A 13,979-nucleotide genomic window follows, 5' to 3' on the forward strand; every position below is an offset into this window, starting at 1 on the left:
GGAGGTCTGGCCAACAACATCATCAAACGCTGCGCTCTAGCTGCGGCAGCTCGACCGCACATACTAAAGGAAGAAGGAAGATTCTGTGTGAATTTGTGAAGCGTTTTTGGGAGCTTGAAAACTGTTACTCATCGGAGGCAGTTTTATCAATTTAGGATACACTCTGCGAGCGATTGTTAAAGAACAACAAGAACAAGAATGTGGAAAATTCGTTGGTAACCCAAACATCAAGCCATCAGGTAGGAAAAAGCAAGCAAAATCCTAACCAAAATGTCCTTATTGCCTTGTCTACTAACTCTTATAAATCTGAATGCCTGTTTTGTGACGGAAAGGACAACATCCTAACCAAATGCAGAATTTTTTTGGAATTTGGCACCTACCTTGCTACAAGGAAGCAAAGAAAATGCATCTTCGCCTAATTGTTTGCGTATTGCAAATTGTTAGCAATTTCAAATGAAGCATCATACATTGCTCCATATGTCGCAAAACCCGTTTTCATCCTCACCAACCACGGTAGGGGTAAGCGCTCTTCAAAATCAAACATCCGCATTAATTTCATGCTCGATCTTCTCACCTCACCCTCAGCCTATTGCCAGTATACCAAACAATTACGTGTTGCTAGCTACAGCCATCGTTTTGGTTAATAATCGAGCTGGAATGCTGGTGCCTTGTCGAACGATTCTTGATTTTGCATCTCAGCTCAATTTCATAACGTCCCGTCTAACTGGCCATCTACAACTAAATCATCGTCATTCGCCCATTTCGATATCTGGCATCGGAGAATCGTCGCTCAGCTCTGATAAGGCAGTGGAAGTTGTTATGCAGTCTCAGGATGGTGAATACAAATCTTCTTTCACGGCGGTTGTTACTAAGATCATCACTGACTATCAGCCGCATTGCGGCATTAATGCTGCTGGCTGGGATCTGCCTAAGAATATAAGTTTGGCTGACCCTTTATTCTATAGATCTCAGCGAATCGATATGCTCATAGGGGCGGGTCTATTTTTCGATTTGATCTGCGTTGGACAGATACAGTTGGCTGAACGGTTACCGTCGCTCCAGAACACCAAACTTGGTTGGATCGTCTCTGGAGGTCTGGCCAACAACATCATCAATCGCTGCGCTCTAGCTGCGGCAGCTCGACCGCACATACTAAAGGAAGAAGAGGATTCTCTGTGTGAAGTTGTGAAGCGTTTTTGGGAGCTTGAAAACTGTTACTCATCGGAGGCAGTTTTATCAAGTGAGGATACACTCTGCGAGCGATTGTTCAAGAACAACTGTGTTCGGCTGGAAAATGGTCAATATTCTGTTCGGCTCTTGGCTTCTGCTGGTTTTGAGGCCCTTGGCGACTCATTCTGTCTCGCTCTTTCCAGCCAAAAATATTCAACACACTGGTTCGATTCAGGTTCTTCAAGATTGCACTTTGTGGAGACATCTTCAAGATGTATCGCTGTTTACGGATGTCTCACCCGGATGAATATTTGCAATGCATCCTTTGGCGCGTAGCGCCTACAGATGAAATCAAGGTGTACTAGCTGGAGACCGTGACGTATGGAACAAAGCCCGCCGCTTTTTTGGCAATTCGTGCCATGCACCAGCTATCGTACGACGAGGAGACATCATTTCCTATAGAAGCTCAAGTTGTAAGAAGGGATTTCTACGTGGACGATCTCATGTCTAGTGGTGACACAAATGAAGAGGTGAATGTGATCCAACAAGTAAAGGATCATAGAGGATCATTCCCATACGCAAATGGGGCTATAATGAGCCTATGGTTCTTGATGAAGAGTCGGAGGAAGACAGGGAGAAGCTTCTCAAGTTTCATGATGGAACGGACATAGCGAAGGCGTTGGGGCTTGTATGGGATCCTACTTCAGATAGCCTGTTGGTAAATTTTTCGCAAAATATGCCACTGCCTGAACCTTTGTCGACAGTGTGGTCAGACATGACATCTCAATTACGCATAATTAAGAACTGTAAATTTCCTCGTTTTGTCATGCTCTCGAACTCATCTCTCCAGTTGCACGCATTCTGTGTGCAACATTGTGGTGACCTCGACGTGATCGGAGCCTGTACCACGGTTTATAATATTCAAACTAGCCTATATCGTTCAGGCAATTGATTATTCGCGATCCAGCTGTTTGTGCATAATTCGGTGCCAACACACACAAAACACACACATTTAAGCACAAGCAAATACAAAGCAGTGATTGCTACATCGTGCAACTACCAGCAGTTGGCTGTAGTTCGGCAAGCACCCCGCCCAGAAACGGTTTATTTGTTGCGCGTGTGTTAGTAGTTCAAGCGCAGTGCAAAGCCCTGAGAAGCAAAGCCAAAAGAAGAACTAAAATCGAACCGTTGGTTTTTCGTCGCTGGATTTTCAGCTGGCCCGCGCATACCGGGTGTTATATTTTGCCTTTGAAAACTTAGGTAGTGCCTCTGATTTGTGTGTGAACCTCTTGTGACGCTAATAAAATGGCAGAAAACCATATTGGTCATGCTTTGCCTGCTGCCCCTAGTGAGGTAAATTTTTACAGAACTTTGGGCAAGGCAAACTCAATGGCCATGCCTCATCATTTTTCCGGAGATGTTCCGTTCAACACTTCATCTCGGAGGTCAAGGCTGCCGCATCTGGTATTGGCGCGCTTCAGTGGAGACTACGCAAACTGGACAGATTTCTTCTCGATGTTTTCAACTGTTTTGGAAATGAACAGGAGCTAAGTAATTTGGAAAAATTCCAGTATCTACGTGCTAGCCTAGACGGGGTAGCACTAGAAACCATACGTTCCCTCGAAATATCCAATGCGAACTATGCAAAAGCTTTACAATTACTTACTAATCGTTTCGACATCAAGCTCCTTCATTTCCAGGAACACGTAACGGCGATATTTGGGCTACATAGTGTTGAGATGGGATCTGCCAGGAGTCTTCGGGAGCTCAGCGATAAGATCAATGCTCATCTGTGTGCAATTCGGTTGTTGGCATCAACAGAAAAAATTTTAGATGGATTTCTCATTCACATCGTAGCACAGAAGATGGATGCCAAGACCCGGGAAAAATGGGAAGAAGACTTGCCGGTCAAAAAGCTGTCGAATTGGAGCACCTTCACCTTCACCTTGGACTTCATTTCTGGAAAGGCGCTGCCGGATGATGGAGAATGTGGAAAATTCGTTGGTAACCCAAACATCAAGCCATCAGGTAGGAAAAAGCAAGCAAAATCCTAACCAAAATGTCCTTATTGCCTTGTCTACTAACTCTTATAAATCTGAATGCCTGTTTTGTGACGGAAAGGACAACATCCTAACAAAGGAAGCTACAAGGAAGCAAAGAAAATGCATCTTATAAATCTGAATGCCTGTTTGCAGAATTTTTTTGGAATTTGGCACCTACCTTGCTACAAGGAAGCAAAGAAAATGCATCTCTGCCTAATTGTTTGCGCAAGGGTCATGAGTTGCAGCAGTGCAAGTCTGGAAATTGTTAGCAATGTCAAATGAAGCATCATACATTGCTCCATATGTCGCAAAACCCGTTTTCATCCTCACCAACCACTGTAGGGGTAAGCGCGAGTTATGATCTTTGGTGAATCGGTGAAGATTCTTGGAGAGATTTGTCGTATGAGGTGGTTTGCGGAATTAAGTACACCCGGAGTGGTTGAGTTTCAATTGCATTCTGATTCTATATTTCGTTTTTAGGTTTTCAACTTAATTACAATTTGCTGGCCTTGCTCTTTTGGCCGGCAGAGAATCTGCTTACTCTCCGTTCCTCAATCGGAACGGATGTTTGGTTGCTGAGGTCTGTTTGTTTGTGTAAGTTGAGTCGGTGCAACTTTGTTGCAGAGTCGACGTTGTTGACGTTTGGCCTGCTATACTAGTCGAAGTGGTTTCGGCGGGGCGAGGGTGAGGGTAGGTGCCTCCCCCCTCGGTCTGAGCTACCGACCATAACGGAGGAATGGTTGGTGCGAAGGTGGGAGTTGGTGTGGACGTAGGGTTCGGCGTAGTTGTTGCGTAAATGGTCGTCCTTTTTGAAAACGGTGCATATCGCACCCACCAGTAGTACTCCGAGAGCTGCATACGTTGTTGTAGCCTGTACCACCATTCCGGTTCCAATTTCCAAGATAGTTTTGATGTCCTCCATCTTGAGTTCGTGGACCCCCAATTCTTGAGTTGTTCGGTTTTTCTTCATCGTTGTTATCTGTGGAATCTCGAGCTTCAGGTGTCCCACTTCTAGCTGGTCTACTGCCTCGTATTGGATGTTGTTAACCACTGTTCCGCATTCGTTGAAAATGATCATTGCTGACCCGCTGAATATTTCTTCTGGTCCGCAATCCGTTTGTATCTTCACGTTCTCGTCATTGAAAATTGCGATATATCCTTTTTCCGGTTCGAAAATTTCTCTGCGGAATCCTATATCTTTTGTCTCACACTCCGTTGCCTCTCCATTCATCAGACTTCTCAGACAACCTTCGTTGATTCTCTTTACAATCTTATCGTTTCTACATGTATAAAGTTTCCTTATTTGTTGGCATTTGTTCTTATAATAATACATTTTGTTGTTGTTATAAGCTACAAAATTAGGTGCTATTACAAATTCTGTTTTATTTATGGGTAATGGTAGTATTATTTTCAGTAAATACGTTTCTTTCTTAAAAATTGGTAGGCTTATTGAAAATATTACATTCATTATAGCCTTTAGCTCTAAAAATTCATACATGTGTTCCTCTGATGATATCTGAACTCTTTGGTCCTCTAAATTCTGTGTAATTCTTCGTGATTCTTCTTTATTCAATATGAACTTAGGCATTATTCCTACCCTTGCTAATAGTAAGCTTTCCGTTACTTCGTTAAGATTCAATGCTATCATGTCTATCGTGATTGAAATTCTGTCAATGTATTCTATCCTATAAATTCTCTTGTCTTCTTCCACAAATGTTTTACTTATCCCGTTTTTTTAGTTGTTAATAAAAGAGTTTACCCTAACCTGTTCTTCGTTAATATTTTGTGTTAAGTTTTTAAACATTATAATGAACCATGTTCATGTTCTGCTGTGTACTTAATTCTTCATTCAACTTTCTCTCCTCCTCCTTTACCCTTCTGATCTCCTGTTCTAATTTTTCCGCATCTTCTGCATCTAGATTTCCTGTGATTGCCTTTACTACCGAACCTAATCAGTTAATCAAGGTTAGGTTAGGTTGAAGCGGCTGTGGGGATTGTTAATCCGTTAATCAGTTAATCAATCCCCTCTTACTTCTCTTCTTGGGAGATATCGTTTCTATTTTTCCTTTTACCAGATCCAATTTGTTTTGAAGTGCCCTGACTAAATCCTTTATTTCACAATCTTCTTGTATAGTCCTGGGCGTTTGCTCCAAATGGCCAGGTTAGGTTAGGTTAGGTTGAAGCGGCTGTCGGGATTGTCAGAGACCCGACACACCTAGGCCGGTTTCGGCCCGTTGTGATACCGCATATTACGTTCCCTTCTCCCTCGTGAGACCCTATGTTATCCATTATCCCATCCGGATGCCCTTATGAAGCCTGCGATCCGTCTGGGACTGATTGTAGACATGTCCGAAATGTCGATTAGAAAAGGAGCGCCCAAGTATTGCAGTCTCCTTCTACTGAGAGCCGGACAGGAGCAGAACAGGTGTTCCACAGTCTCCTCCTCGTCCTCATCTCTACAGCTTCGACAGAAGTCGTTATATGGGGCGCCCAGCCTGCTTGCATGTGTGCCTATTAGCCAGTGTCCCGTGAGGGAGCGTATGACTGAGCTGCACCTACTCCTACTGAGTTTGCAAAGCTCATCGGTGCGCTTCCTATTTATGTTAGGCCATGTTTGCCGAGTTATGCGACATAGTGACACGGTTTGCCATCTGTCATTTATTAATCGCTTAAAATGTTCTTTTATTTTGAGCTTGCAGGTGGCCATTGGCATACGAATATCCTCCTTATCATGGAGAAGGGGGATTGTTGTGCCAGCTCTGGCCAGCTCGTCCGCTATGCAGTTGCCTTCAATGTCCTGGTGGCCCGGGACCCATATTAGGCTGATGACGAACTGATAAGCCATCTCATGAAGAGATTTGCGACAGTTTGCCACGGTGGCCGAGCTTGTTGTTATCGCATTCAGCGATTTGATCGCAGCTTGGCTGTCACTGTAGATGTTTATATGAGTTGCCGCAGGGGCTATTTCCTGAAGACAGCTCAAAGCCTCCTTGATCGCAATGACTTCTGCTTGGAAGACACTGCAGTGATCCGGGAGCCTGAAGGACTGTCTTATGTTCAGCTGTTCGGAGTAGATTCCTCCTCCGACCTTGTTGTCCAGCTTTGGGCCATCAGTAAAGATTCGAATGGCTCCCTTTGGACCAGGTGGTCCCTCAAGCCAGATGTTTCTGTGAGGGATGATTGTTTCGAAGGGGGTATCTGTATACTCCCTCGGAACGCAGTAGTCCGTTTTTGTGGGGACGATTTTGTTTCCATTTAGGATGGACGCATGACCGGTGTGATGTGACACCCATTGGTCAGAGTCTCTAAGACGGATTGCTGCCATTTCTGCCTGCTCCTTACCTGCAAGGTCAAGGCTCTGCAAGCATAGGATAGCATTTAGCGCATCCGTTGGTGTTGTGCTTAGAGCTCCACTGATGCATAGGGCTGCAGTGCGCTGCACCTTGCCCAGTTGTTTAGTGATGGTCCCCTTCGATAGGGCAGGCTACTCTGCGACTCCGTAGAGTAGTATTGGTCTGACTATTGCCAGGTAAATCCATTGGACTATTCTTGGGTTCATGCCCCATTTTAGCCCAATGGCTTTCTTGCAAGTGTAGAGGGCTATCGTAGCCTTCTTCACTCTGTCTTTGATGCTCAGGTTCCAGCTAAGTTTTTTGTCAATTACCAACCCTAAGTAACTGGCACTGTCGCTGAAGGAGAGCCTACATCCGTTTAGTATTGGGGGGTTGAGGGACGGGATTTTGTATTTGGTTGTAAACAATACAAGTTCCGTTTTAGAGGGATTGATTCCCAGTCCACGCGACTCTGTCCATTCTGAGAGTCGCGCGAGCTTTGCGGTCATTAGATCGCAGAGTGTTTGAGGGAATTTTCCCGAGAAAATAATGGCAACGTCGTCCGCGTATGCTACCACCTTGCAGCCCCCCCCCCCCTTCCAGGTCACACAGTATCTTATTGACTGCTATGTTCCATAGAAGGGGAGACAGGACACCACCTTGCGGGGTGCCTCTGTTGACATACCTAGACTGAGTGGACGATCCCATTGATGATGTCACTGTCCTGCATGTGAGCAATTGATCTATGAGCATCATCAAGTGACGATCCACTCCCAGGTCAGTCAGGGCCTCTGTGATGGCTCCTGGTATGACGTTGTTAAAAGCTCCCTCAATGTCTAGGAAAGCGATTAAGGAGTATTCGTTGACTTGTAGAGATTTCTCTACCGCCGAGATTACTTCATGGAGTGCCGTTTCCGTGGATTTTCCTTTTCGGTAGGCATGTTGTGCCCCAGACTGAGGGTTTATAGTTGCAGCTCAGCTGCAGCCCGACTAGTCTCTCAAAGGTTTTGAGAAGAAAGGACGATAGACTTATTGGTCTGAAGTCTTTTGGGGTTGTGTGTAAGGGTTTCCCTGCTTTGGGGATAAAGACTATTTTAGCCTTTAGCCAAGCTCGGGTGATTTTTCCCACTGTCAGTATCTTCCTGAAGATACTTTGCAGCCAGTTGATGGCCATGTCCCCGGCTTTTTGCAACTGAGCCGGAATGACTTGGTCCGGGCCAGGCGATTTGTAGGATTTAAAGCTGTTTACTGCCCAGCTAATATTCCGTTTTGTGAGGATGTGCCCCATCGAGGTTTCCGGGCCTTCACTTGGGGTGTCTGCCGGCTCGATGGTCGTACACCCAGGAAAATGAGTATCGAGTAGAATGTGTAGGGAGTCCTCACTAGAGTTAGTCCACGTACCATCCGTTCTCTTGAGGGGGTTGTTTTTGACAGGATCTTGCGTAGCCTTGCGGCTTCTGACGTGTCCTCAATTTCGGAGCAAAATTTTTGCCAAGAGGCCCTTTTTGCTCTCCTTGTTTCTTTTTTGTATAGGGTTAGCTTACTTTTGTAATTTTCCCAATGCGCTTCCTCGCTGCTGCTTTTGGCTCTGTTAAAGAGAGTCCTGCAGTCTTTCCGGAGGGTATCTATATGTTTAGACCACCAGGGGGGTTTCTTTTTCCCTCTTGGTTTGGTTGGGGGGCAAGCTGCCATGAAGGCCTTGTTGCAAGCTTCCGTGAAATTGTCCACAAGACGATTAAGATCGTCTTGTGTGTCCGGGCATTTTGGGGCTAGGGGGGGGGAGTAATTCCTCCATTTTTGCACTATACATATCCCAGTTGGCTTTCCTTGGATTAATATAGCTAGTGGGTATGGTGCTTTCGAGCGATAGGATTGTCTCGATGTACCTGTGGTCGGAGAAGGAGTGGTCCTCTAGGACTCTCCAAATTTCCATTATGTCTGACAGTTTGTGAGACAATAGAGTGAGGTCAATAACCTCCTGACGGTTTTTTATGATAAAAGTGGGGTCATTACCCCGATTACCGATAATTAGGTTGGAGTTCAGGATGAAGCTGAAAAGTGACTCACCCCTTACATTTGTATCCGAGCTCCCCCATTGGGTGTGATGAGCGTTGGCATCGCAGCCTATTAGTAGGCTTGTATCCGACCTCTCGCTGTCGCTGGCAATCTTGCGAACGAGGTCACTGGGAGGATCGCTTTCCTCGTGAGCCATGTAGGACGACACCAGGTTTAGGCGTGTCCCTTGTAGCTCTAGGCTAGCTGCCGTATTGTCGCCATTGCTAAAATTGTGGAGCAGAAAGATATTTAGGTGCTTTCTTGCTAATATGCAGGTTCTAATTTTACCTTCAGTTTGGGCTACAATCAGCTTGTAGTCCTTCGTCGCTAATCCACAGACCCTGCCTCCTACCACCCAGGGCTCTTGGATTAGGACTATGTCTCTAGGACTCTAGGACTCTAGGCTAGCTGCCGTATTGTCGCCATTGCTAAAATTGTGGAGCAGAAAGATATTTAGGTGCTTTCTTGCTAATATGCAGGTTCTAATTTTACCTTCAGTTTGGGCTACAATCAGCTTGTAGTCCTTCGTCGCTAATCCACAGACCCTGCCTCCTACCACCAAGGGCTCTTGGATTAGGACTATGTCCCCTCCGCTTGCGACTAAGCGGAGTATCAGGGCAGCGGATGCTGCTTTACAGTGGTGGAGATTTATCTGCAGAAGCCTCAGAGACTTCATTAGAAACGTTCTCCACCACTGTTATGTCGGCGTCAGAGTCGTCGAGTATCTCGTCCCGACACAACGTTTCAAAATCGAGCATCAGCTCCGTCTCCGAGGAGTAGCTCTCCAGGGCCGGCTCCGGCTCCGGGTCTACTTCGGGTGCCTCGATCTCCAAGGCAACGTCCTGCTCAACTGGGTTGTTGACAGAACGCGCCTCGGTCGCTGCGTCCGACTTATAGACCTTCATGGTCACCGAGCTGAACCCGAAGTTAAGCTCTCCCCTGGCTGCCTCGATCGGGGCTAGCGATTCTTTGTTCAGCACAACCACCGCCTGATTTGTGGGGCCCTTTGATGCCTCCACTTTGACCACCCTCCAATCTGAGGTTGGCAGTGTGGGGTTGCATCTCTGCAACATCGTGAGGATCCGCTCGGGCTCCTTGAAAGTGGCCGGTACCCATATACGGGCCCTTGGCCTACTGGGCACCTCACTCCAGTCCACAGCGACGAGCTTTGCCCCGGCGTAGACCTCACCGATTTGCGCCACCGCAGCTTTGTATAGCTTTACGGAGCGCTCATCCTCTTTGCAGACTGGGGGTGGCCCGGGATCCTTCTCTAGAAGCTCGAAGCAGCGGTCGGCCAGTGCCGCTTCCACCCACTTCCACTGGCTTCTGGGTATTTTCCCCTCCGCGCTGCCTTTGTCGAGAACGCCTATCAGCGTCCTCTCCTTGGCAATCTGCGCGAAGGATACATTCGGTATAACCCTGGATCGCTTCGCGACAGGTCCGGGCGTCTCTTGAGAGCGCTGCCTCTTCGGTTGGGCGGCCACCTTCTGTGGCTCCACACTGAAGTTGGGCAACACCACCGAGGCCCATTCCACTTTCTTCAGCCAGTCTGCTGTTGGACTGACTTCCTGGCTTGCGTTCTGCCGACGGAGTATGTGCCCAGCACTCCTCTTTTCGGCATAACTGAATTTTTTGGTTTGGACGCTGGTTGATGGTAAGCCATCACCCACCGCTTCACCAGAAGGTTGAGCAGCCGCAATATTGCTTAGCTGCCCTACCATGGTATCAGTTTTGGGTGTTGTCTTTCCACCCATCCCAGGTTTGGGATGGGACCCACCCGGATTCATACCCGCGTCCTTCACCGTGCAGGTCTTTCCTGCTTCTGAGCGGATTTGGCCAGGCCTTTGGGCCGTTGCCTTCTCTCGCTTGGGATTGCTCCCTGTAGGCATTTGGGGAGTGCCTCTCTCGTTTTTGTTTTTGTTGTTGTTTATATTATTGAATTTGTCCATATAATTCCCACGAGCTGCAGAGAAGGGGAACGGTCCACCCCGGCAGAGCTCTGCGTTACCCGGGTAAGGCATATTTAGAACAGGGGGCTGCCAAGTCCCTGAGCTATCCGTTCACGACTGGGCTAGTTTTTATACCGGGCCCCCAGCCAGGCTGACTCTTGGGTCGAGTGACACCTTAGTCCGGCCCGGTGTGAGGTGAGTGTTGGGGCTGGGATGTGGGTAGGTGTTGTGTAGGGATGGGATTGTGTGAGCTACTTAATGAGAGGCGGCACCACAAGCGCATCGTCAGTGTTGCTGCGTCGCGAACACCCGCTGGCTGTCCGGGACTGCTTATTTCGGTACTCTCCCTCAGAGCCAAGTTAGTTGATACTCTTTAGGATGCCCGCTTATTCGCAGCTGACCTACCCACTAGGGTAGGCCGTTCGCTATCCGCAACCTGCGACCCGTCTGGTGGCCTCAGCTAGGCCCCCTCTGAGCCACCTCAAAGCCCAATAGGATCATCGGATCCAAATGGCCAACGCTCTTTACATATTCCTCTAGTCGGACTATGTGTATGAAGGTTTTTTATGTTTGTATTACCCTGGCTGGTCCTAATGTGATTTGTGCAATAGGCTCGTCCTTTTTAAACTCTGTAAGGATGTTTTTTCAGGCCGGGGTACAGCCTCTCAGTCTGCCCAGGGCCCGATCCTAATACAGCCTATTTGTATTTGTGGGACCTAGAGATTGGAATGAGTGGCGAGGGAAAAGTGCGGCTCTCCGCGCGTGGGATCGGAACGGGGCCCTTACCGCCATGCTCGGGGGGAATGGGGAATCCAGCTTCGGGGTGCCGTGCGTGCCCGCGTACACACCTTTCAACTGGTCCTCCGGGGGGAAAAAGGCGAGGTTTTTTACGGGGAAGGTGCTACGGGAAGGGGGAGGGGCGGTCCACAGTCACCGTGCGTTGACCGCGTACCGATGCTATGGCCCGTCTCCCCAAGGATAGTGGTGTAGAGATGGAAGGGTACAGTTTGGTGGCAGCCGATACAATAACCAAGAGCGTCTTAAATATATTCTTTATTATATCCGTGGTTAGGTCCCTACCTATCGCACCGTCTCTTTCTCTCTCTACACACCCACGTAAGTGAGCCGGCTTACCAGTCCTCTTTCGCCTGGTTTGGTGTTATTTCCCTGATTCTTTGTGGCCTCCGTGTTGGGGAAATCTTCAGCGGCCAGGATTCCGTCGGTGTCGTTGGTTGGGTCCTGTGTTGTTGTCGTTGTTGCCAATCGTGGGGGCGGGGGTCACGGCGGCCGCACTCGCTCTGAACTCTGCTCTGGGACTCGACTGCTCACTTCTGACACCATTTTTCGACTCCCGGCCCGCATCTTTTTTGACGCGTGCCAAGCCGCTTGATCCGGCCTCTGCCGGTTATTCTGCCCGGCCCTCGGCTACTTTGTAGCTTAGCTGCCGAACGCTGAGCCGATCGTCGATTATCTCTCGCGTCGCGGCGCTGCTCCTCTCTCGGCTGCTGTGGGCTGGCTTGGGGTGGTTTTCGGCTTTGTGCTAGCATTGCGTCGTTGGCTCTGCTGCTCATTTTTCTGACGCGTGCCAGTTATGCTTGGGAAGGGCTCTCTTCTCCCGACGGTCAGCTATGTTCTCTTTGCTTAGGCCCGCCTATCGCTCTCTTAAGCGTATGCTCCCTTTTCGTTCGCTCGGTTTTTCTCTTTTGTGTTCTTGGTACTGGTTCTTCGGTCTTGCTGCTGGTTCCTGGCTCTGGGTGCTGGTTCTTCGTTCTTGCTGCTGGTTCCTGGCTCTGGGTGCTGGTTCTTGTTGCTTGTTCCTGGTTCCTAGTGATGGTACCTGACTGCTCCCAGTGACCATCGTTCCCACTAATCAATGCTTAGTTTAACTTCTTATTATATATATTTTCGTTAACTGCTTACGTCTAATATGAGTAATAATGGATAATATGGAGTAAATAAATAGTAAATAGGTTAGGTTAGGTTGTCCCGGACGGCCCTCACGGGGCCACGCATAGGCCAATATGGCCCTTAGTTGTCCGGATTGGTGCGTATGGACCTACTGAGTGTTTTACGCGGTTTTGAATCCGTGAGGTCGAGGAGGTTGCAGGCAAGGAGTTTCGCTGGCGTCCTCTTGGATGCATCTTCCAGCGTGCCAGTACCGGGCTGCCAAGTGTATGTTTCTTGCCCTTGAGGGGCCGGCATTGGCAGATTAGTGTCCAGGGTTCGTAGCCCCAGGTTCATCACATTTCCTGCACTTGTCACTGTTGGTGATGCCTAGTTTGACTGCATGTGCTGCAGCCAGGCAATGACCTGTGAGTATACCAATTAGCATCCTACAGTCCTTCCGTGGTAGGTGTAGTAGGTATGGCTGGTACCAGCCCCGCACATGGTTTTCGCGCTTGCAGTTGGTGGTTCTCCTCCACCTGCTGCTGGCCTTTACGTGTGCCCTCCTTCTAGTCGCTTTGGGCGCTCTGGGGGCAGGCACGTTCTCAGTCCCCGTTGCCAGCCCACGCCCCTTAGCCAGTACGTCTGCTGTCTCGTTACCTTCGATGCCCTGGTGGCTGGGAACCCATAGTCCGCACTGACTTAGTCGTGCTTGAACATCCTCCCTGCTTGCAGGACATTTTTGGAACTGACCGCTGACGACTGCATGGATCTATCGCCGCCTGGCTGCCACGAACGGTTGATCACATTATGTGGGCGTTCCGTACATGAGCAACCTCCGCCGCTTCCGTATGGCAAAGCTTCTGCCTGGATTGCTGCTTGGTCCGGTAGCTTATAGGACAGCCTTATTCAGGGTCTGTACAATATATGCCCACCTACCCCCTCCATCTTGGAGCCATCCGTGTATATGTTGTGTGTGGGTCGCCGACCCCTTTCCAGTCGTCGGGTCCCATAAATGGGTTGTGTTTACGTCCAGGCAAGTTTGGGGGATAATGTAGTCAGTATACTGGTCATGTCTCGGCCAATTGAACTGTGCCCGAATCCCTAGCTGTTCCTGACGCTACTAAGCGTTGTGCCGCCTTTGCTGCAATCAGTTGAGCGTGGATGTCCAGGGGGTCGATTCCATTATGGTTTCGAGAGCTTTTGTTGGGGTTGACTCAGCGCCCCCGTAATGCAGGCAGTGCTGCCGCTGGGTCCTCCATAAGCTTATTATACGTCTCTTTTCGTCGCTGCCACCACACTAAGACTCCGTACAGCAGAGTCGGTCGCACCACCGATATGAAGATCCAGTGCATTAAAGCAGGTGCAGGCCCCATGTGCTGCTGCTCTCGGATGCATATAGCGCAATGGTGGCCTTCTTCACCCCTCCACTACTTGGGTCTCCACGCCAGCTTGCTGTCCAGTACTAGCCGAGGTATTTGCTTGTGTTTAGGGGTCAGACTGGTTTTTTCAATTTTGGGGGGACATGCCGGTACCTTGTATCTCTT

At 48.6% G+C, this 13,979-nt stretch overlaps 1 pseudogene; it reads right to left on the reverse strand.

The window, feature by feature from the left end:
• Positions 1–7,442: 7,442 nt before the first annotated feature.
• Positions 7,443–9,290, reverse strand: LOC121405273 (annotated as a pseudogene).
• Positions 9,291–13,979: the final 4,689 nt, after the last annotated feature.

This window comes from Drosophila obscura, unplaced genomic scaffold (genome assembly GCF_018151105.1).
Source record: "Drosophila obscura isolate BZ-5 IFL unplaced genomic scaffold, ASM1815110v1 contig_9, whole genome shotgun sequence".
Lineage (NCBI taxonomy): Eukaryota > Metazoa > Arthropoda > Insecta > Diptera > Drosophilidae > Drosophila > Drosophila obscura.